We start from the raw sequence: 23998 nt of genomic DNA, 5'->3' as shown, positions 1-23998 counted from the left end.
TAAAAACATTCTGTTCGAAACAGTCACTTGAGCTACAATTACAGTCTAAATGCTCTTAAAATAATAATAATATAAAAAAAAAAAAAAAAAAAAAAAAAAAAAACCTTGTTGAGTTCACTGGAGTAGGAAATGGGAGGTATTAGCATTCACTGGCATGACAGATTCTTGTTTTCCTCTAAAACTTTTTGGCTAGTTTGAGCACTGAATAAATTCTGTTTCAAGATTTTACTATGAGAAATCAAAATGTAGGCAGTGAACTTTAAATACTCAATGCATAACTGTATCAAATATTAGTTTAAATATTCATTGAACAACAATTCCATCTTCCAGGGCTGTAACTATGGAAACAGGCTCTTGCTCGCTAATGACTGCATCTATTATAGTTATGATTTCTGTAATTGTACTAAATTGTACTAATTGTGCGTTGAATGAATATTCATGCTCAAACTGTAGCTTTTACAAAGGCTGTGCAATGTAAAAGTTTCTTTGATGCAAAGTGGATGCAATTTCTTCACAAGACCTTTTATTCCAGTGTGGAATTCCAGGGTAGTGGGCTTCCAGGAACATGATAATATCCACCATAGGAGTTAACCTAAGCTATAGGAACATTCCATGCAATAGGAACTTTTTGTTGTTGTGGTCTGTGTATTTTAAAAACAAATGTCCTTTAAATTTAGTCAGTATTTCACAAGGTCATATTCATATTTGTAGTTAAGTTCAAATCTGCAGTCACTTCAGTCAAGTTGTAATATTTCATTTATGCTGTGTGGATACTGTCAAGAAGTCTCGTTTATGATGTAAGTGAGTGTGCCGATTAACTATTCAATTGTATTGCAATAAGTTTTCCAAAGAAAGAGAAAGAAAATTATACCAAATAATTATACCAATGTTTGATCTAGATCTAATAACTGTATACAACGCTTTGTCACATGACCTGAGAATCTTACTGATTGTGAGCAGATAGATGCTCCATAAGATATGATGGAGCTAGACTGTTTAAAAATTTATGATCTAGTATGAGGGTTTTGAAATCACTTCTGCTGTGGACCGGTAGCCAGTGAAGGGAGTCAAAAATAGGAGTAATGTGTGTGTGCTTTTGTGTACCCGTGTTAATGCTTTTGTGTTCCCTTCTGGCAGCAGAATTCTGAATGAGCTGTAATCGGTCTGAATAAAAAAAATGTCTAAGTAATTCCAGTATAAGAAGAGATAAACTTTCTGAAGATCATTAAAAGACAAAAAGTGCTTGACCTTAGCTACGAGTCTAACTTGAGAAAGACTTTTTCTTACATCCACATTAATCTGATTGCTGATCATTTATTTCTGAATGTTCTCTAAGTGTTCAAAATGTCCAGTTTTTTAAATGATTAAAAAAATGTTTTCTTGATCATGTTTGACGGGGAAAAATATGGAAACATTATGTATTGCGATCATTATGGGAATGTTACTTTTGAAACTAGTACTAACGTTTATTGTTTAGTAATGTTAACCAAAGATCTGCAAACATTCCCTTAGTACATCTTATAGTAGGGCTGTGAATCAGAAAAAAAAAAAAACTGTTTACCAGTGTTCTGTTCTGTTTATTCAACATGCTGTTTTTACTACAGCTTCTTCTAAAACTTTTTTGAATATTCTAATTAATGTCTTGCAGTGTGATTTTAATTATTTGTAACCAGTATGTTTTGATCAAAATGAAATCATCATCTTGTATCTTTTTTCCTTGATGACCAAAACAAACATGCACTGAACAAAATTATAAACACAACACTTTTGTTTTTGCCCCCATTTTTCATGAGCTGAACTCAAAGATCTAAGAATTTTTCTATGTACACAAAAGGCCTATTCCTCTCAAATATTGTTCACAAATCTGTCTAAATCTGTGTTAGTGAGCACTTCTCCCTTGCCAAGGTAATCCATCCACCTCACAGGTGTGGCATATCAAGATGCTGATTAGACAGCATGATTATTGCACAGGTGTGCCTTAGGCTGGCCACAATAAAAGGCCACTCTAAAATGTGCAGTTTTACTGTACTGGGGGGTTCTGAAAACCAGTCAGTATCTGGTGTGACCAGCATTTGCCTCACGCAGTGTAACACATCTCCTTCGCATAGAGTTGATCAGGTTGTTGATTGTGGCCTGTGGAATGTTGGTCCACTCCTCTTCAATGGCTGTGCAAAGTTGCTGGATATTGGCAGGAACTGGAACACGCTGTCGTATACGCCAATCCAGAGCATCCCAAACATGCTCAATGGGTGACATGTCCGGTGAGTATGCTGGCCATACAAGGACTGGGATGTTTTCAGCCAGGAATTGTGTACAGATCCTTGCAACATGAGGCCATGCATTATCATGCTGCAACATGAGGTGATGGTCGTGGATGAATGGCACAACAATGGGCCTCAGGATCTCGTCACGGTATCTCTGTGCATTCAAAATGCCATCAATAAAATGTACCTGTGTTCGTTGTCCATAACATACGCCTGCCCATACCATAACCCCACCGCTACCATGGGCCACTCAATCCACAATGTTGACATCAGCAAACTGCTCACCCACACAACGCCATACACACTGTCTGACATCTGCCCTGTACAGTGAAAACCGGGATTCATACATGAAGAGAACACCTCTCCAAAGTGCCAGATGCCATTGAATGTGATCATTTGCCCACTCAAGTCGGTTACGACGACGAACTGCAGTCAGGTCAAGACCCCGATGAGGATGACTAGCATCCAGATGAGCTTCCCTGAGATGGTTTCTGACAGTTTGTGCAGAAATTCTTTGGTTAAGCAAACTGATTGTTGCAGAAGCCATCTGGGTGGCTCTTGGAGGTGAAGATGCTGGATGTGGAGGTCCTGGGCTGGTGTGATTACACATGGTCTGCAATTGTGAGGCCGCTTGGATGTACTGCCAAATTCTCTGAAACACCTTTGGAGACGGCTTATGGTAGAGAAATGAACATTCAATTCACGGGCAATAGCTCTGGTGGACATTCCTGCAGTCAGCATGCAAACTGCACACTCCCTCAAAACTTGCGACATCTGTGGCATTGTGCTGTATGATAAAACTGCACATTTTAGAGTGGCCTTTTATTGTGGACAGCCTAAGGCACACCTGTGCAATAATCATGCTGTCTAATCAGCATCTTGATATGCCACACCTGTGAGGTGGATGGATTATCTTGGCAAAAGAGAAGTGCTCACTAACACAGATTTAGATAGATTTGTGAACAATATTTGAGAGAAATAGGCCTTTTGTGTACATAGAAAAAGTCTTAGATCTTTGAGTTCAGCTCATGAAAAATGGGGGCAAAAACAAAAGTGTTGTGTTTATAATTTTGTTCAGTGTATTTCATCAACAGACATTTTAAATGAGTAGTAGTACTGGTTTCCCTTTTTTAGGAGAGAATACATGAATTGCATTCTCCTTTGTAATGAGACAAATGGGACGTACAGTAGGCACTAGGGAACTGCTGAATTCTTTATTTGCCAACTGCTGCTTTCTCTCTAACCTATTCAACTCAATACAGTGAAAGAACATGAGCTGTAGCTATTGTCATCTGGCATTCAGGTGGCTCACCACTATGTCTATTTTCAAGATCCATTACTTGATCACATTTGCAGGAAGAGTACTGTCTGCTTCCCTGGAGTATTGCATAGCCACAAATTTGACAAGGGCCTACACACACTGTAGATTGCTGTAGACAAGAACTATAACCCAGTAAGATCTAAATCTAAGAGAATATACAGGTGTACATAGGGATGCCTCATTGAATTGTTACTAATTATAATTACTAATAAAAACAAAATAAAAAAAACACACACACAGGGATCTCATTTTAAAAAACACGCATGCTCAGAATTGATCCTTAATTTTTGTGATCATTAATTTTTCTACACTTAAAAAAAGGCTCTTAACTGGCATCTATGGTTCCATAAAGAACCTTTAACATACATGGAAGTCAGTTCTTACATTTTTAAACTTAAAAATGTGTTAGAAGCAGGAAAAATGGGCAAGCGAAACAAGGGTCAATTAGTAATGGCTAGATGACTGGATCAGAGCATCTCCAAAACAACAAGCCTTGTAGGGTTTTGCCAGTATGCAATGGTTAGTATCTACTAATATACTAATATGCACCCTTTTGGGGTAAATAGTGTACAAGTTGAAAGGCTACCGCCCAAATTACAGCTTTTGAACCTTTTTTTTTTTCTGAAAGTATATATTGTGAACTGTAATCTATAAAAAAACAGATGCATTTAGGAACATTTTTGTGCATATAGACATTTTATAAATAGTTTATTTGCAGGACTATCATTTGTATTATGTATTTTACATATAATTTCATTCCATACACATCTTTATAAACAAGGCCCAAGGACATTTTCCAAAGATTTGATGGCATGAAGTCCACTTCTTTAGTGCTAATTGTAGCAACTTGTAAACAACTTTGTTCTGCAACAAACTGCTGTACAGCCTGAAAATTGACATTGGTACAGCCAGACATTTAGATTAGAGCCTGCTGTTTTGAGATAGCAATTGCCAGTTTTGTGGGCAATATGCATCCGATTGTCTGTTGGCGGTCCGTGACCATGAGGCGGAGATTAGCTTCAAGCACATTCAGTGAGGTTCATGCAAGAACCCCCAAGGTCAAGATGCCCTTCTCAGCTCACAGCTCAGTTCTAATACAGAGACATAAACCAAATGGACTTTCATTGGCAGCAGCGGTACACTTGTTTATTTGAGTGTGATCTGCTTCCAAGTAATTGAAGGAAAAGCCTGTCGATGTTTGCTGAGAGCATTTTAATTAGTCGTCTCACTGCATCCAAATGAGCACTCGTGGAGTGATGAAGCAATTTTGAGTCAATTAGGTAATGAGTAATTTCTCCCTACAAGGGGTAAGCATTCATCACATTGGTAGCAGGTTCTTGGAGGGCTTGTTTTGTGGAGTGCCTGCTTTGTGTAGGAGTTTAGGAGATTAGTAAGAGAGGGAAATGGACTCTGAGTAAAACACTACAGCCCCCTGCATTATTTTTATTCCTCGCTGTCTCTGGCGTTCATCCATCCTGCCGCCTGTAATTTCATTTTTGGCTTTGATAAGATTAGGATTCCTGGGCTTCCTTCCTTAAAGAAATTGCTGTGTGGTGAGATACCTGCAAAATGCCTCCCGGATGTTTACTACTGACAAGAGAGACAGTGAGAGCGAATGAAAACTGTCATTTGACCCAAGTAGGCCGTCAGACTTCAGTCGGCGCTGCCATCTGCTGGTGTGTAAACATTGCCTTAAGACTGATGAAAACATTTGCTAATCATTTTTGCGAATGTAATTCTCAGTAGCATGATAAATGACTGGTAAATCAAGATATTTATCAAGTACTGTAAGCAATTCTTAATATGCTGAGTGCCTTACTAAGCCAGTAATTGCTTCCTAGTTGTTCACATTTTTACAAGGTCAGTAGCACACATGAAACACATCTATATGCAGTAGTAGTCCACCCCCAACACCTTTTAAACTATGGATTGTATATACGAATTTTACACTCCCCAAGTTATTTGTTTCTCTTGATCATATAATGGCAATACATTTAATGAATGGCTATTGTCTCACATCTGTGAGATTTAGTCAGACAAAACAGCTTTGAGGTTAATGGAGTAATGGAGTAATGATGCTGAAAAATCAGCTTTGCATCACAGAAATAAATAATATTTTAAAGAATATTAAAATATAAAAACACATTTTTTTAATAATATCTCATCTAAAGAAAATTAATGAATGGCTATTGTCTTGTAAATTTTGTAATTTCCTCTGAATGGCAACATTTGTGAGATCTAGTCAGACAAAACAGCTTTGAGGTTATTAAATGGTCTAAATTTGTGTCTCTGCAAATTGTATGACATTATAATTTGGTTAATATTAAAGTTTGTTGTGTCATGTTACTGATTTACAAAACTGAAAATGATTTAGCATTTATCTAAAAGGTGAAAATAAAGAATTTTTTGTAGTGAACACTTTCACACATTCAGTTTCTTTTTAAGAAAATACATTTTAAATATGTATCATGTATCATCGTTCATGTAAGACAATGACATTTATAATTCAAATGTATATGTTACAACAAAACTAAAAGTTAATAAGGTTTTCTGAAGAGTACGCATTGGTTCTACTAAAACTTGCTTATACAGACCAGCATCTTGCTAACTGTTAGCTCACTACAAGCCTATACCCAAAAATGAAGACTAAAAGCCTGACACTTGTAACCTATACACAGACACACAAAAAGGACTGGTAAACACTGCCCTAGCCATCTGTGTGTATCGCTTATGCCAGGATCTGCCACTGTCTGTATGATATTGCAGTAGCAAACTGTAACCTTCAAGGAATTTGTTCTTGATTACGAAGACAAACTTGATTATTAAAGAAAACCACATTTCAGCCTACTTGCAGGAAACAGAATGAAAACAAATGCAATTTTAAAGAGCACTAGCATAAGAGAAAACACAGACCTCTTCCTGGCACTCTGTTGTGTTGTTCTGACTTTAAAGGCCAGCTCTAGCCAGCTCAGGTTTATTTACCCTTGTAAGCTTTTACAAGCCACTCCTGACCTTGCCTTCCTCTCTTACGTGCCTAGAACTTCTTTTGATAAGGTGGGTGTTCACAGGATTGACTGAACTGACCTTCTTCCTTTCATGATGGAAAACATGGACAGATCTTTAGTTGATTTTTTTAGAGCTTGGAGGTCCCTTCTCAGCCCAAAAGAGAGAACATAATAGGTATGCTCTCACTAGCCAGGTTAAAATCTCCATGTTTACTCCATGAGTCAGCATTATCAGCATGTTAATAGTTTGAACTGATGCCAGATACAGAGTCTTAATCACAGAGCACAGTTGAACGATTAGCTGTTAAATTTAAAAAAAATTTTGTAGAAAAAGATTAATTAAGAGGGTTAAATACAAAACAATAACAATAATATAAATGGCACATCCAGAAATAACTTTCCAAACATTTGAACTCTAAACCGGGGAAGTCACAAATGAATTCTTGAACTTTAGCAAATATGCACATTTATAATCCCTTCATCTTGAAAAAAAAGTATATATATTGATTCATCGTTCCCATTCCAAGCAACAACTGCAACACGTTGTAAAAGTTTTTATCTAACCAAGCAACTGGATATTTTATTGCTCACTGGAGGAGCTCAGGCCACAGTGAAATCTCATTGGTTTATCAGATATATTCTCATTCAGATCCACAAAAAAATAAATAGATAAAATAAAAAATACTGAAAGTAATCATAATAGGTGTTTTAGTAAAAGTCAATGTAAATACTGTAATTATATAAAATGTATAGAATAATTATTTGGGATACAGTTATTGATTACTGGCCACTTTACAGAAATAGCATTTAAAGATTAACGTTTTAGTGCAAAAACATTGATTAGTCTCATCTCACAATCTTAGGTTTGATTGGAATTCATTACATCTGTTCAGGCCATGGCATACAGTCTAGTCGCAAAAATTCAAATGCATCAGTGCACCTAAAGCTCAAAGCAGATACAAATATTCCACAAATGCATATGGTTGAAACTTGTGCGGCACCTGTGCTATTCTCCATTGTAAATCAAATACTTCCAGTTTGTCATTTGTCAAAGATAGTGAAAATGTGGCTTTAGTGCAACCATTAGCAATAGCACATATCATTGTTTGCACCTGTGACATAAATTAAAGCTGATTGGCCTTTATTTATCCCTTTTAATATGTCCCACATCAACTTACTGTTTCAGTAGTCAAGCCGTTTAATAGGGTCTTTTATTCCATAGTCATATTTCCTGGATATATCTAGTCAGTCTGAAGCTGAAACAATAGAGGACAATACTTTTGACCCAGTAACATCTCTTCCTTCAAGACAAAAGTCATTTCTCTTTTCTTATGTGACATTACCTTACCAGACCCACAAGCAGACATCTGCCTGCTCTGATGAAAGCAGAAAACACCAAAGCTCCGCCCCTGTCTCAGGGAGAGAGTGTTTTAGCTGTATTACTGTGTATATAGTTCTACTCCTCATCTGTCCTTTAGATTTATGAAGTGCAAGGGCTTTGGTGTTTGCTCTCGGAAGAGTCTCTGACGTGTGTTTAAACAAGAGAAGCTACGCCACGAGAATACAAATGCATGTGGATGTAAAAACAAAGACAAAGAGTCAAATTCTCCCCTCCTTGGAATGTGGGCAGAGCTAAACATGGTACAAGGTGTAATCCAGTGTTCAAAAATCTAAGCCTTAGTATTCTGCACAAGATATGGGTTGTGGAGTGGAATGCCAGTGTTCTTATGGGTAAAACCAGGGAGGATAAAGGTCAGGAGAAAGGTTTTTTTTTTTTTTGGTTTTTTTTTTTTTTTTTTAATAAATACTATTAAATCAGTGACAGTAGGCAAGTAAAGCAAAGTGGAATGTTGGCCCATTTCCATTGATGCATTATAGGGCGGAACCAGAACTGATGCAAGGGCTGTGCAAAGTCACAAAGGGCCTCGCACTTTAGGGGGCCTCGTTCAAAAGGGGTTTATTGGAATAGAAAAAAAATCATAAATAAAAAGAATTATAATCATTTTAATGCATTTGAACTATTTGCAAATAATATTTTTTTTAAATATCCACACATTCACTAATAATAATATGCCTAATGCTAAAAGCGGCTCCATTAATGTTTCTAGTCTCATCAAATTAAATGAATAATGACATGAATCACAAAAATATTATATATTTTACTTTCCTTTTTTTACAACATACAGAGCAGTACAGTGTAGCAGAGCAAGAAGGTCAAATATTAGTGACACATCAATGTCTATTGGATCAGGCCCTTTCTTTCAGAACATGCTTCACATGTTCAAGCTCTTGTTCTGTCCAGGATGGACTATTGAAATGCTCTCTTGGCAGGTCTTATAGCCAGTTCTATCAAACCTTTACAATTAATTCAGAACGCAGCAGCAAGATTAATTTTTAACAAGACGAAAATAATGCATGTTACACCTCTATTTTGAAATTTGCTTAGTTTATTATTAAATGTTCCCTCCTGGTGAAATTACCTGCCCAACTCAATCTGAGCAGCTGAGTGCTTAGCCATCTTCAAGAATCGGCTTAAAACACATCTCTTTTATCTTTATTTGACCCTCTAACTCTAGCACTCTCTATTCTAATTCTTTTCTTTATAAAAACTCCCCCCTTTTAGACTTGCACTCTATTCATTTACCAACTGCTTGTTTTCTTAAAAAAAAAAACTAACACTGGCTTCTCTAATCTTTTTGTATTCTATCTATTGGCTATCTATTATTTGATAAAATAAAAAAATAAAAAACCTTGCTACGTGTACTGCATTGAGACTTGTTATAGCACTTACATATCATTGCTCTTTTTTTTTTGATTGCTTCCATTGTCCTAATTTGTAAGTCGCATTGGATAAAAGCATCTGACTAAATGTAAATAGATATGTATACACATAGATGACGATTACAATACTCTGTATGTATGTATGTGTAACGAAGGAGAAGTTGTGACGACAAAGTGGGAATCCAAGTGCAAGCTTTAATTTGGACAGAGTAGTAGACACAGGCAGGGTTAACACATTAGCAAACAACAACAGTAGAGACTAGGCAAAAGAGCAATTCAGATAAACAGGTGAAGGTCAGGGCAGGCAGCAAAGGATCAAATACAAGGAAATAGTCCAAGATCAAAACATGGAAACCAGGAAAACCAGAAGTCAAGACAATGGGAGGCTAAACATTGCATCACCAGCAAAGTCAAAGAGTGTGTGTGCGACAGCTGTGAACTGATGATGAGCTCTGATAAAAGACAGGTGATTGCAATTGCTGATGTGTCCAGGCAGAGGATTATGGGAAATGGAGTCCGGGGTGAGAGGTAAAGTGTACAGGATGGGGTCCCCTCTAGCGGAGCTCATGGGCACTCCAGCTAGAGATTGTGACATTATGTACAGGTCCTTCTCAAAAAATTAGCATATTGTGAAAAAGTTCATTATTTTCCATAATGTAATGATAAAAATTAAACTTTCATATATTGTAGATTCATTGTACACCAACTGAAATATTTCAGGTCTTTTATTGTTTTAATACTGATGATTTTGGCATACAGCTCATGAAAACCCAAAATTCTTATCTCAAAAAATTAGCATATTTCATCCGACCAATAAAAGAAAAGTGTTTTTAATACAAAAAAAAGTCAACCTTCAAATAATTATGTTCAGTTATGCACTCAATACTTGGTCGGGAATCCTTTTGCAGAAATGACTGCTTCAATGCGGCGTGGCATGGAGGCAATCAGCCTGTGGCACTGCTGAGGTGTTATGGAGGCCCATGATGCTTCGATAGCGGCCTTAAGCTCATCCAGAGTGTTGGGTCTTGCGTCTCTCAACTTTCTCTTCACAATATCCCACAGATTCTCTATGGGGTTCAGGTCAGGAGAGTTGGCAGGCCAATTGAGCACAGTAATACCATGGTCAGTAAACCATTTACCAGTGGTTTTGGCACTGTGAGCAGGTGCCAGGTCATGCTGAAAAACGAAATGTTCATCTCCATAAAGCTTTTCAGCAGATGGAAGCATGAAGTGCTCCAAAATCTCCTGATAGCTAGCTGCATTGACCCTGCCCTTGATAAAACACAGTGGACCAACACCAGCAGCTGACATGGCACCCCCAGACCATCACTGACTGTGGGTACTTGACACTGGACTTCAGGCATTTTGGCATTTCCTTCTCCCCAGTCTTCCTCCAGACTCTGGCACCTTGATTCCGAATGACATGCAAAATTTGCTTTCATCCGAAAAAAAAAAAGTACTTTGGACCACTGAGCAACAGTCCAGTGCTGCTTCTCTGTAGCCCAGGTCAGGCGCTTCTGCCGCTGTTTCTGGTTCAAAAGCACACGCCTGTGCACGGTGGCTCTGGCTGTTTCTACTCCAGACTCAGTCCACTGCTTCCGCAGGTCCCCCAAGGTCTGGAATCGGTCCTTCTCCACAATCTTCCTCAGGGTCCGGTCACCTCTTCTCGTTGTGCAGCGTTTTTTGCCACACTTTTTTCCTTCCCACAGACTTCCCACTGAGGTACCTTGATACAGCACTCTGGGAACAGCCTATTCGTTCAGAAATTTCTTTCTGTGTCTTACCCTCTCGCTTGAGGGTGTCAATGATGGCCTTCTGGACAGCAGTCAGGTCGGCAGTCTTACCCATGATTGCGGTTTTGAGTAATGAACCAGGCTGGGAGTTTTTAAAAGCCTCAGGAATATTTTTTGCAGGTGTTTAGAGTTAATTAGTTGATTCAGATGATTAGGTTAATAGCTCATTTAGAGAACCTTTTCATGATATGCTAATTTTTTGAGATAGGAATTTTGGGTTTTCATGAGCTGTATGCCAAAATCATCAGTATTAAAACAATAAAAGACCTGAAATATTTCAGTTGGTGTGCAATGAATCTAAAATATATGAAAGTTTAATTTTTATCATTACATTATGGAAAATAATGAACTTTTTCACAATATGCTAATTTTTTGAGAAGGACCTGTATGTGTGTGTATATATATATATATATATTTGAGAATATATATATATATATATATATATATATATATTTATATGGGTGATTATATGATTTGAGATACATTTGGCATTTCATAAAGTTAAGAAAAAAAAACTGTTCACTAACAGAATTTCTTTCCAGCATCTTATTGAAAACATATTCAATTTTAATAATTCAGTGCTTGCCAAGCACAAGTTATTTCCTTTTTTTTTTACTTTTAATGAAAAAACAGACGTCTTTATGGTATTGTTTGTCATCTTTGTAATGGACAAATTAGCCGATGTGTAGAAATAACAATAAATCATAAAAGGAAAAAATCTTTCTTGTATTATTAAACACACAGTCCTTACATTCCAACATCTGGAACTGAGATAATATTTCACCAATACATTCCTTAAAAAATAAAAATAACTATGTCTTCACAGAATTATCCGCTTGAAGCAAGTATTTTTCATCTGAAAATGTTTTTGAGATTTTAAACAACAATTGTAGTGTTTTTTTTTTTTTTTTTTTTTTTTTTTTGTGAAAATAGTTCATAAACAGAGTTGACCCTTTAAGTAACAGAGCTGACAGAATTATCCAGTGGACTGTCAATTCTTTTACACTATTGTCAGCATTGTTTACTCTACTTTGGTAACAGAGTTTAACGTTAACAGAATTGACAATTTTATTTTGTTTTTGACAAAAACTACATTTGCTAGCATAAATGCTAAGAGCACATGGCACTAATGAAATCATGATTAAACTACCAAAATAACCCAGTTTGTAATCTGTAATAAATTTTGTTTTCCTTTTGATATTGTGGCAACAGCTTTGACGTTGTTCAAACTAACTCTTGGTATAAGAACTTTATAGATTTAAATATTTTCTCAAAGATAGCACACAGACTTTTCAGTGCTACATAGTTGTGGGAGATAATACCACCAATTTAAAGGCAAAATATGGTACAGTAACAGAGTTGATGCAAGATTTATGGACACATTTTTAAAAGAAAAAAATATATATTTTTATACAATTTAATGTTGTAGGATTAAGTAAATTAATATTTAGGGCTTTTATATATAAAATGAATGAAATATTACAAAAAGAAAGTACAATAAAATATTTTGATTACACAATGATACATGATGGAAAAAATGTACTGAATCATTTGGACAACAAAAAATCGTGATTTTGAGCTATTTAAGACACTTTTTACACAAAGTATTATACTGTTATTGACTGTAACATCTTGTAATTCATACAAATAAATAACAAATTATTAAAATAATTTAAAATATAACCATTTAAAAAAAAAGCAGAAAAAATTATGACTTCGGACACCAAATGTACCTGCAATTATAGAATCACCATATATATTACTATATATAATCATACTTACTTAATGATAATTACTTTATGATTCATTAATCATTGATTAATCATCAATTAATCTAATTAATCGAAAATAGATCACACATCAAATTTGGTAATTGAGTAATTACTCCCAAAAGATAATTTAAAGTCATTGTTGTGTAAAGCATCCAATAGGCATTACAAAAAGTAGCTTCAGCAAGAAATATTTTGTTTGATAAAATTTATTACATATACTCTTTTGGACCATGAGGGTGAGTAAATGATGACACAATTGTCATTGTTTGGGTGGGTGAACTATACCTTTAATAATTTATTTTATTAATGTTATTATTATTATTATGGAAATATGAAATTATTTCTTAAATGAAATTCTACTCTAAATAATAAACTAAAACTGCCAGTAGGTGCTGGTGAATGTCTTAATGATTAAGTAATTGAGTCATTTATTCATTCATTCGATTAAAGGGGTCATATGATTAAATGTTTCCTTTCTCTTTGGAGTGTTACAAGCTCTTGGTGCATAAGGAAGATCTGTAAAGTTGCAAAGACTAAAGTCTCAAATCCAAAGAGATATTCTTTATAAAAGTTAAGAGTCAACCACACCCCCCTAAAACGTCTCATTTCAACACGCCCCTACATCGCTACGTCACTATGTGGGAGGATTTGCATAACGCCACCCAAATGTTCACATAAAGAAAGAAGGCATAACTTTTATTCTCTCTGTTGCCGCTGCTGCCATGTTGTGGAGTCGCAGTGTGTTTCCTTGTGAAAGCGAAATTACTTTGTTTGGCCTTCCAAAAGAGGACACGATTAGAAATCAGTGGTTAAGTTGTATTTCAACACTGTTCCAGAACAATTCAACCCAAATATTCAGATGTCTATTGCGCATTTTATGGAGGATGAGGACTGTTTACTGAACCAGTAGCCTGCAATGCGTCTGTGGCACAATGGCTGTTTCTATAAAGTTGGGCAGTTCAAACTTTGCAAGGACAGTCTGGCGCTTCTCACTCACAGCCTGTAAGTGCATTTTTTATATTTAAATAATTTACCAATGATGATTCAAATGTGAGTTTTGAGCAGTAGAGTAGGCTTGTGAGAAACCAGACCAGGATCCAACTGTGGATGAATGAATTAAGAGTTTATTAGATCTGAGGATAATCAGTAGGATAACGAAACCGCCAGCACTGCGTCAGGAAGACCAGCGGGAAGACTTCACAGGCATCAGCCAGACAGCGGCGAGGGAAAGTGACGAGCCCACAGTGGAGTCCAGCGTCTAAGCCGAGAGAGAGGTGAGTCGAGTTGGCTGCTTAGTTGGTGCTGGCCTCAGCAAGAGAGAGATACAGGGCAGACAAACTCCCCAGAGTCCTAGAGTTATCAGGCAGACGGAGAGGGCAAAAACAGGGACACCAGACCGACAAGACAGGGAAAAAAATCAAATGAATACAGCAGGGTCAAAAAAACTCAGAAAGCAAGGTGAAGGTTAGCGCTTCAAACAATGCTTACAAACTGACACAAGACAGCAAACACCAGGGCATGATAAAGGGAAGATAATCAGCGTAAAACAGGGTGCAGGCGAGGGAGAATACGTTAACAGGGATAACAAGAGTGGCGGAGAAAACATAATGGTGATCGTGAAACACCTGGCGAGCCACCAAAACAAAACCCATGTGCTCCAGGAACGCCTCAGACCCCACTGAGATCGTGACAGTGACCCCTCCCCCAAGGAGCGCCACCAGGCGACTTAAGGGAGGTGTTTACCACGTTTACGGCGGAAGTCGTCGATCAGCGACCGATCCAGAATATCCCGAGCCGGAACCCAACTCCTCTCCTCCGGACCGTAGCCCTCCCAGTCCACCAGATATTGGAAACCCCTGCCACAACGACGAACATCTAGTAATTTCCTAACAGAATAGGCAGGAGAACCATCCACTAGACGAGGGGGGGGGGGGGGGGGGGGGCAGGGGATGAAATGTTGGTATTAAAGGAGGACCTGAAAACAGGCTTAACCCTGGATACATGGAAAACAGGGTGAACCCGACCAAGAGAGGAGGGCAACTTGAGCCGTACCGCAACCGGATTAAGGATCTTTGTGATCTGGTATGGGTCAATGAACCTGGGTGCCAATTTGTGAGAGACAGCCTTGAGAGGCAGGTCCTTGGTAGACAGCCATACCTTCTGACCACAGAAATAACGGGGCGCCGGAATCCGGTGGCGATCAGCCGCTGCCTTGGTCCGTTTGGAGGCCTGGACCAGGGCCTTCCTAGCCTTCCTCCAGACACTACGACATCTCCGAACAAAGGCTAGGGCAGACGGAACTGCAACATCGGGTTCCTGAGAGGGAAACAAAGGAGGAAGGTAACCAACAGAACATTCAAAGGGTGACATACCTGATGATGCTACTGGAAGAGTATTATGGGAATACTCAATCCAAGTGAGCTGTTGGCTCCAAGAAGCAGGATTGCGGAATGCCAGGCAGCGGAGAACTCGCTCGAGATCCTGATTGGCTCACTCACACTGACCGTTGGTCTGAGGATAAAAACCTGATGACAGACTTGTAGAGGCCCCAATCTGTCGACAAAATTCTTGCCAGAAGCGGGAGACAAACTGGGGACCCCTGTCAGAGACCACGTCCAACGGAAGACCATGGATACGGAAGACGTGGTCAATTACCAGTTGGGCTGTTTCCTTGGCAGAGGGAAGTTTGGGTAGGGGTACAAAATGGACCGCCTTAGAGAAGCTATCCACCACCGTGAGAATAACGGTGTAACCATTCGAAAGAGGTAAGCCAGAGACAAAATCTAAGGCAATGTGTGACCAGGGACGAGAGGGAATGGGCAGGGGTTGAAGTTGACCAATGGAGGGATGGTTAGAGACCTTGTTTTGGGCACAAACAGAGCAAGCCAATACAAACTGCCTGACATCCTGACCCATAGAGGGCCACCAAAATCGCTGGCGGATGGCAGCAAGAGATCTCCTGACTCCTGGATGGCAGGTGATCCTAGACACATGACCCCACTGAAGGATCTCAGGGCATAGCGCTGCCGGCACGAACAACCGACCCGCCGGACACTCAACTGGTACTTCCACCCCTCGTCCGGCCTCCTCCACCCGCCGCTCGATGCTCCAGGAGAGAGCCCCCACCACCACTCCCTCAGGGAGTATAGTCTTCGCAGGGGCCTCCTCTTCCGATCGCTCGAACTGACGGGATAGAGTATCGGGCTTAATGTTCTTAGCCCCAGGCCGGTACGAAAGGGTGAAATTAAAGCGGTCAAAGAAGAGTGCCCAGCGGGCCTGGCGCGGACTCAGCCTCTTGGCCGAATGGATATATTCCAAGTTCTTATGATCCGTCCAGAGCAAGAAGGGCAGCGCCGACCCCTCCAAACAGTGGCGCCACTCACCCAGGGCCAACCTCACTGCCAGCAGCTCACGATTGCCAATGTTGTAATTGCGTTCTGCAGGGTTAAGGCGATGGGAAAAATATGCACAGGGGTGCACCTTCCCATCCTTACAGGAGCGCTGGGACAAGACTGCGCCTACCCCAACTTCAGACGCATCTACCTCAACAATGAACTGCCGTTCAGGATCTGGAACGGAGAGAACAGGAGCAGAGATAAATCGGGACTTTAAATTATCAAAGGCCTCCTGGTGGCCAACTGGGTACGCGACTGGGGGGAGATGAGAGGAGAAACACCCACTAGGACTCCCCAGTTGACTAGTGGGCCTTGGCTTTTAACGGGCACAATTGAGCAAAGTGACCTGGCCTCCCACAATAGAGGCAGAGACCCTGCACCAACCTATGTTGTTTCTCATGAGCAGATAATCGAAGTCGCCCCAACTGCATGGGCTCAGGATGCATTTGGGACAATGGAGGTGGTTGTTGAGCCTTGAAAGTCTGGGTCTCTTCTAACCCCAAAGATGGACGTGAGGCCAAGCGTCGTTGACGCAAATGAAGGCGGCTCTCGACTCGAGTGGCCAGATAAATAAAGCCCTCCAGGTCCTTAGGTAACTCGTGTGTCACAATCTCGTCCTGTATGCCGAAGTTCAGCCCCTCCCGAAACATAGCCCGCAACGCCCCCTCATTCCAATCGCAAGAGGCCGCTAGAGTCTTAAACTGGATGGTATATTCAGTCACAGACTGTTTACCTTGACGGAACCGCGCTAGTTTAGATGCAGCCTCGTCCCCCTTAACAGAGCGATCAAACAGCTTCGTCATTTCACAGCGAAATTCCTCAAAGTCTGAACAGAAATGGGTTTTAGCATCCCAAACGGCCGTCCCCCACTCGCAAGCTTTTCCTGTCAGCAGTGTGATGACATAAGCGACCTTCAAACGCTCTGTAGCATAACGGCGTGGTTGCAGCGCGAATACCAGCGCACATTGAGATAGAAACGCCCGACATGAATTCAGATCTCCATCATACAAGGGCGTATTGTTAGCGTGCGGCTCGGGTGAGAGGCCGGGGAACCCCCGAAGCGGCGGACGACAGAAAATCTTGCAGTTTGCGGAAGCGACCACTTAATTCAGCCATTTGGGCAGTGGGGGTTTCCAGCTCCTGAGCGGTGGACGAGAGCTGGCTGGCTTGGTGGCCGAGGAGAGCGCCTTGATGAGCGATTGCCGACCGAACAAACTCCTCACCCGCTGGATCCATCTCTTGTTCAGTCCGTACTGTGAGAAACCAGACCAGGATCCAACTGCGGATGAATGAATTAAGAGTTCATTAGATCTGAGGATAATCAGTAGGATAGCGAAACCGCCAGCACTCCGTCAGGAAGACCAGCGGGAAGACTTCACAGGCATCAGCCAGACAGCGGCGAGGGAAAGTGACGAGCCCGCAGTGGAATCCAGCGTCTAAGCCGAGAGAGAGGTGAGTCGAGTTGGCTGCTTAGTTGGTGCTGGCCTCAGCAAGAGAGAGATACAGGGCAGACAAACTCCCCAGAGTCCTAGAGTTATCAGGCAGACGGAGAGGGCAAAAACAGGGACACCAGACCGACAAGACAGGGAAAAATCAAATGAATACAGCAGGGTCAAAAAAACTCAGAAAGCAAGGTGAAGGTTAGCGCTTCAAACAATGCTTACGGACTGACACACGACAGCAAACACCAGGGCATGATAAAGGGAAGATAATCAGCGTAAAACAGGGTGCAGGTGAGGGAGAATACGTTAACAGGGATAACAAGAGGGGCGGAGAAAACATAACGGTGATCGTGAAACACCTGGCGAGCCACCAAAACAAAACCCATGTGCTCCAGGACAGCAAAAGCCTCAGACCCCACTGAGATTCGTGACAAGGCTTGTTGTTTGTTGTTTCTCAGATCACAAATGCAGACATGGTTTTATGTTTACGCAGCACAATATGCAACGGAATGTATAAAAAGACAGTATAAGTCATTATAATCAATAATTACAGTGGGTACGGAAAGTATTCAGACCCCCTTAAATTTTTCACTCTTAGTTATTGTTATACTGTTTAAAATTAAAAATAACTGGATGATTGGGGGAGGGAGGAGGCGGGAACTGGAGTAAAATTTTAATGCCAAAATAAATATAAAACAGCGCGACAGCCCCTCACGGGCGACTGCCGCGCATAAACAAAAAGCCAAACCACAAAATAAAACCCAGGCCTGGTCCTCTCTCGTCCTTCACTGTCGTCGCTCCTCTTTTGTATCCTCCCGATCTCCTCCGTGGGACTCGAGACCGGTGAGTGGAGCAGGTGTCGCTCATTTCCCAATCACTCCACCGGCCTTGCTCCGTTCCCACGGCTCTCGGCCCCGCCCCACTCGTCACATACCCCCATCGCCCCTCGCAGGCCGGGGGGTACCCACGAGACTGCGCTCTACTCCCCCCCTCCCCCCTTCCCTCCGGGGGGACCGCTCATGGTGGCTGCAGGGACCTGGGGGTAGGACAGACAGACGAGGCGAGAGAAAAGGAGATGGAAGGATGAGGAGCGACAGAGACGAGACCACATCGCGGGCGGCCGGCAGCGAGTTCGTCCGTCCCCGGCAACTCACTCCAGCCCACCGCCTCGAGCGTCCACGGCGCCAGACTGCTACGCCTTGCTCCATGGCACCGCGGATTCACCCCAGCGGCAAGGGATCTTCGGCAGTGCGTCCCTCCTTCCTCCCGGGTTTCGGCACCAGTGTAATAATAAAAAAAACTCCATAATTACGGGAAGAAGGAGGCGGGAACCGGCGAATCTTTAAATAAAACTTTAATGACCAAATAAACATAAAATAGCGCACAAACCAAAAACCAAACCACAAAATAAAACCCAGGCCTGGTCCTCTCTCGTCCTTCACTGTCGTCGCTCCTCTTTTATATCCTCCCGATCTCCTCCGTGGGACTCGAGACCGGTGAGTGGAGCAGGTGTCGCTCATTTCCCAATCACTCCACCGGCCTCGCTCCGTTCCCACGGCTCTCGGCCCCGCCCCACTCGTCACAGTTATATTGCAGCCATTTGCTAAAATCATTTTTTTCCTCATTAATGTACACACAGCACCCCATATTGACAGAAAAACACAGAATTGTTGACATTTTTGCAGATTTATTAAATAAGAAAAACTGAAATATCACATGGTCCTAAGTATTCAGACCCTTTGCTGTGACACTCATATATTTAACTCAGGTGCTGTCCATTTCTTCTGATCATCCTTGGATGGTCCTACACCTTCATTTGAGTCCAGCTGTGTTTGATTATACTGATTGGACTTGATTAGGAAAGCCACATACCTGTCTATATAAGACCTTACAGCTCACAGTGCATGTCAGAGCAAATGAGAATCATGAGGTCAAAGGAACTGCCTGAAGAGCTCAGAGACAGAATTGTGACAAGGCACAGATCTGGCCAAGGTTGCAAAAAAATTCTGCTGCACTTAAGGTTCCTAAGAGCACAGTGGCCTCCATAATCCTTAAATGGAAGACGTTTGGGATGACCAGAACCCTTCCTAGAGCTGGCCATCCGGCCAAACTGAGCTATCTGGGGAGAAGAGCCTTGGTGAGAGAGATAAAGAAGAACCCAAAGATCACTGTGGCTGAGCTCCAAAGATGCAGTCGGGAGATGGGAGAAAGTTGTAGAAAGTCAACCATCACTGCAGCCCTCCACCAGTCGGGAGAGTATGGCAGAGTGGCCCGACAGAAGCCTCTCCTCAGTGCAAGACACATGAAAGCCCGCATGGAGTTTGCTAAAAAACAGAGAAATAATATTCTCTGCTCTGATGAGACCAATATAGAACTTTTTGTCCTTAATTCTAAATGGTATGTGTGGAGAAAACCAGGCACTGCTCATCACCTGTCCAATACAGTCCCAACAGTGAAGCATGGAGGTGGCAGCATCATGCTGTGGGGGTGTTTTTCAGCTGCAGGGACAGGACGACTGGTTGCAATCAAGGGAAAGATGAATGCGGCCAAGTACAGGGATATTCTGGATGAAAACCTTCTGCAGAGTGCTCAGGACCTCAGACTGAGCCGAAGGTTCACCTTCCAACAAGACAATGACCCTAAGCACACAGCTAAAATAATGAGGGAGTGGCTTCACAACAACTCGGTGACTGTTCTTGAATGGCCCAGCCAGAGCCCTGACTTAAACCCAATTGAGCATCTCTGGAGAGACCTGAAAATGGCTGTCCACTGACGTTTACCATCCAACCTGACAGAACTGGAGAGGATCTGCAAGGAGGAATGGCAGAGGATCCCCAAATCCAGGTGTGAAAAACTTGTTGCATCTTTCCCAAAAAGACTCATGGCTGTATTAGATCAAAAGGGTGCTTCTACTAAATACTGAGCAAAGGGTCTGAATACTTAGGACTATGTGATATTTCAGTTTTTCTTTTTTAATGAATGTGCAAAAATGTCAACAATTCTGTGTTTTTTCTGTCAATATGGGGTGCTGCGTGTACATTGAGGAAAAAAAATGAACTTAAATACTTTTAGCAAATAGCTGCAATATAACAAAGAGTGAAAAATTTAAGAGGGTCTGAATACTTTCCGTACCCACTGTATGTCCCCACTGGATGCAACAAATGCCTCGTTTGTAATGGGTTGTATTGGTTTTGTCTCATCTTAGTGATGTCCGGATCGCGAAGTAATCTTTCTATTTAACCGGATCTTCTTAGTGAACCGGTCGAACTACAGTAGTTACCCAAATCGAACTGAATCGTTTGAAACGGTTCGCGTCTCCAGTATGCACTAATCCACAAATTACTTAAGTTATTCGGTTTATAAACATGCCATACAATCCCTCTGACACGAATAAACCAATATCCAGAGTTATTCAGTTACTCTTTACAGTACATTGACTGAACTGCTAAAAGAGAACCGATGATGGGATGTGCACAAGCAGAGCAGCTGGACTGAGTCTCGTGCTGCTGGCCTGGGAGACGGCATAGTATGTTAAGGGGTATAACATTTCCGTCATACGCTTGAGGCATTCGACCAATCACAACACACTGGATAGCTGGCCAATCAGAGCACACCTTGCTTTTTCAGAATGATGAGCTTTGTAAAAATCAATGCGTTTCAGAAAGGCAGAGGAGAAACAATAATGTACATTATATGGAAAATAATGTGTTTTTTTAACCTTAAACCGCATAAACACATTGCATTACACCAAATACACAAAATAATGTTCTTTTTAGCAGCATCATATGACCCCTTAAAATGGCTGACTCATTCAGGAGTGAAGTAAATGGTCCATTGAAGCAGATCATCACCATCAGACCGATCGGTGTGTGACATAAAAGTACCGCAAGAGCAGACGGATCCTTATGCTTTTGGACCATTCTCGCAGTACATTGATGTCATACACCGATCTGTGCAGAACCACTTCAAATCCAATGCGCCTATGGCCAATGGTTCAATGCGCCAAATGGTTAACCCAATTCTTTCAAAACGTGCATTAAGAAATGAAATGCCGCTGTGTGTTGCTCAGAGACAAACAGTGGTTGTGAGAGCATTACTATGCAGTTGCTAGTTCGTTCTAGGTGGTTTCTATTTAGCTTCTATTTAGATTTTCCCAACAACATATGACTTGGGTGCATAATGTAAGTCTATAGGAATGTTTGCTTGTTTTATCCTCCTCCAGGTTGTTTTAAAAGGGAGGTTTACTATATGGTAACTATAAATGGAATAGAGTTAAATGTAATGCTAGGAATTGAATGTAATTATAAAAATACTTTTTATAGTGTTATATTATTACATTCCTAAATAATTTTATCAATTATACAACTCTTATTACAACACTTGTTAATAACCAGATAATTTTATGATTGCACGGACATAGATACAAATATTGTCTTTGCAGTACACCTCTAGTCCATAGTACAATTGGTGCAGAGTTATACACCAAACATAAATACTTGCCCTAGTATGGACCATTAACTAAATCAACATGGACCTGAAAACAAGTGAAGACATCACCTACAGTATACAACTATATCATACTGATACCTAACATTGTTCGGGAGGCAGACACACTCTGTCAGTTTAACTTTAGATTAAAGATCCATCTCTTTAACCTGGTTTACACATAACACGCTTCTAATATTCAAATCCATTGAAGAATTTTTAGGCTGCACTAATTAGGACAACCAGAACCAGGAACACTTTCCATAACACCTGATATACTTGCTACATTGTTAGAAGAATGGCATCTACGCTAATATTATTCTATTTCTTTCTTATTCCGAGGTCACCGTAGCCACCAGATCCAGTCTGTATCCAGATCAGATAGTCACTGCAGTCACCTGGATCCTGTACGTATCCAGCCCAGATGGTGGATCAGCACTTAGAAATGACCTCTACAGCCCTGAATGTCAGCGGAGACCAGGACAACTAGATGAGCCCCATAGACAAATCCCCAGTGAAGACCTTGTCTCCTAGACAGCCACCGGGACAAGACTACAGGAACCAGATGAGTCCTCTGCACAATTTGACTTTGATGCAGCCTGGAATTGAACTGCTGGTTTCGTCTGGCCAGAGGAGAACTGACCCCCTGACTGAGCTTGTTTTCTCCCAAGGTTTTTTCTCCATTCTGTCAACAATGGAGTTTTGGTTCCTTGCTGCTGTCGCTTCTGGCTTGCTTAGTTGGGAACACTTAATATCCAGCGATATCATCGATTGCACACATACTATTTAAACTGAACTGAGCTGGGTGATGATATCACTGAATTCAGTGATGAACTGCCTTTTACTGAAAATTGAGTGTTTAATATTGTCATTTTGCATAATTGACACATTATTTTCCTATTTAATACTGTAAAGTTTACATTTACATTTAATCATTTAGCAGACACTTTTATCCAAAGCGACTTACAAATGAGAACAATAGAAACAATCAGACCAACAAGAGAACAACAACAGTATACAAGTGCCATGACAAGTCTCAGTTAGTCTAGTACGGAACACGTAGCCAGGTTTTTTTTTTTCGGTTTTTTTTTTAAGAATATGCTAGACAAGACAAGAAAAGGTAAGTGCTAGTATTAGTTGGTTAAGTGCTGGTGAAAAAGATGAGTCTTTAGATGGTTTTTGAAAATGAGTAAAGACTCAGCTGTAAAGTTGCTTTGACACAATCTGTATTGTTAAAAGTGCTATATAAATAAAGGTGACTTGAATTGACTTGATAACGAGGCAACGTTATTGGTTCAGGAGCCTTGCCTTTTTCTTCAGTTCTTTTTTAAATAGACTGCCCACTGGATGCAGCCAGTGCTTGCTGGCATACTCTAAGCACAGGACTGGGTAAAATGCTCCCCAGACAGCAGGTATAACCCACTTTTGTACTAACGCTTCATTCTTCATTAATCTCTTTGCAATCTAAAGCCTGGGAGCATTTACCTGTGAATCAAAGAGAAATTAATCAGAGCTGACATACAGGAACTATGCAGCCTGTACAAAATGTGCTTTCAAACCTTTAGACTAAAGGCAAAAACCCCAGGAAAGTACATGTGCACTGGAGTAGAGTTAAACAAGGTCAGTAAAGATGTGAGAAGTTGATCAAATCAAGACTACAACAGAAGTTGTTTCCCTGCAGATGCTATTGTCTTGGTTTCTAGTTTGCTCCAGCTCCATATTTCGTGTGTTACCCATGTT

Source organism: Cyprinus carpio, chromosome B20 (genome assembly GCF_018340385.1).
Source record: "Cyprinus carpio isolate SPL01 chromosome B20, ASM1834038v1, whole genome shotgun sequence".
Taxonomy (NCBI): Eukaryota; Metazoa; Chordata; class Actinopteri; order Cypriniformes; family Cyprinidae; genus Cyprinus; species Cyprinus carpio.
This window is presented reverse-complemented; position numbering follows the sequence as displayed.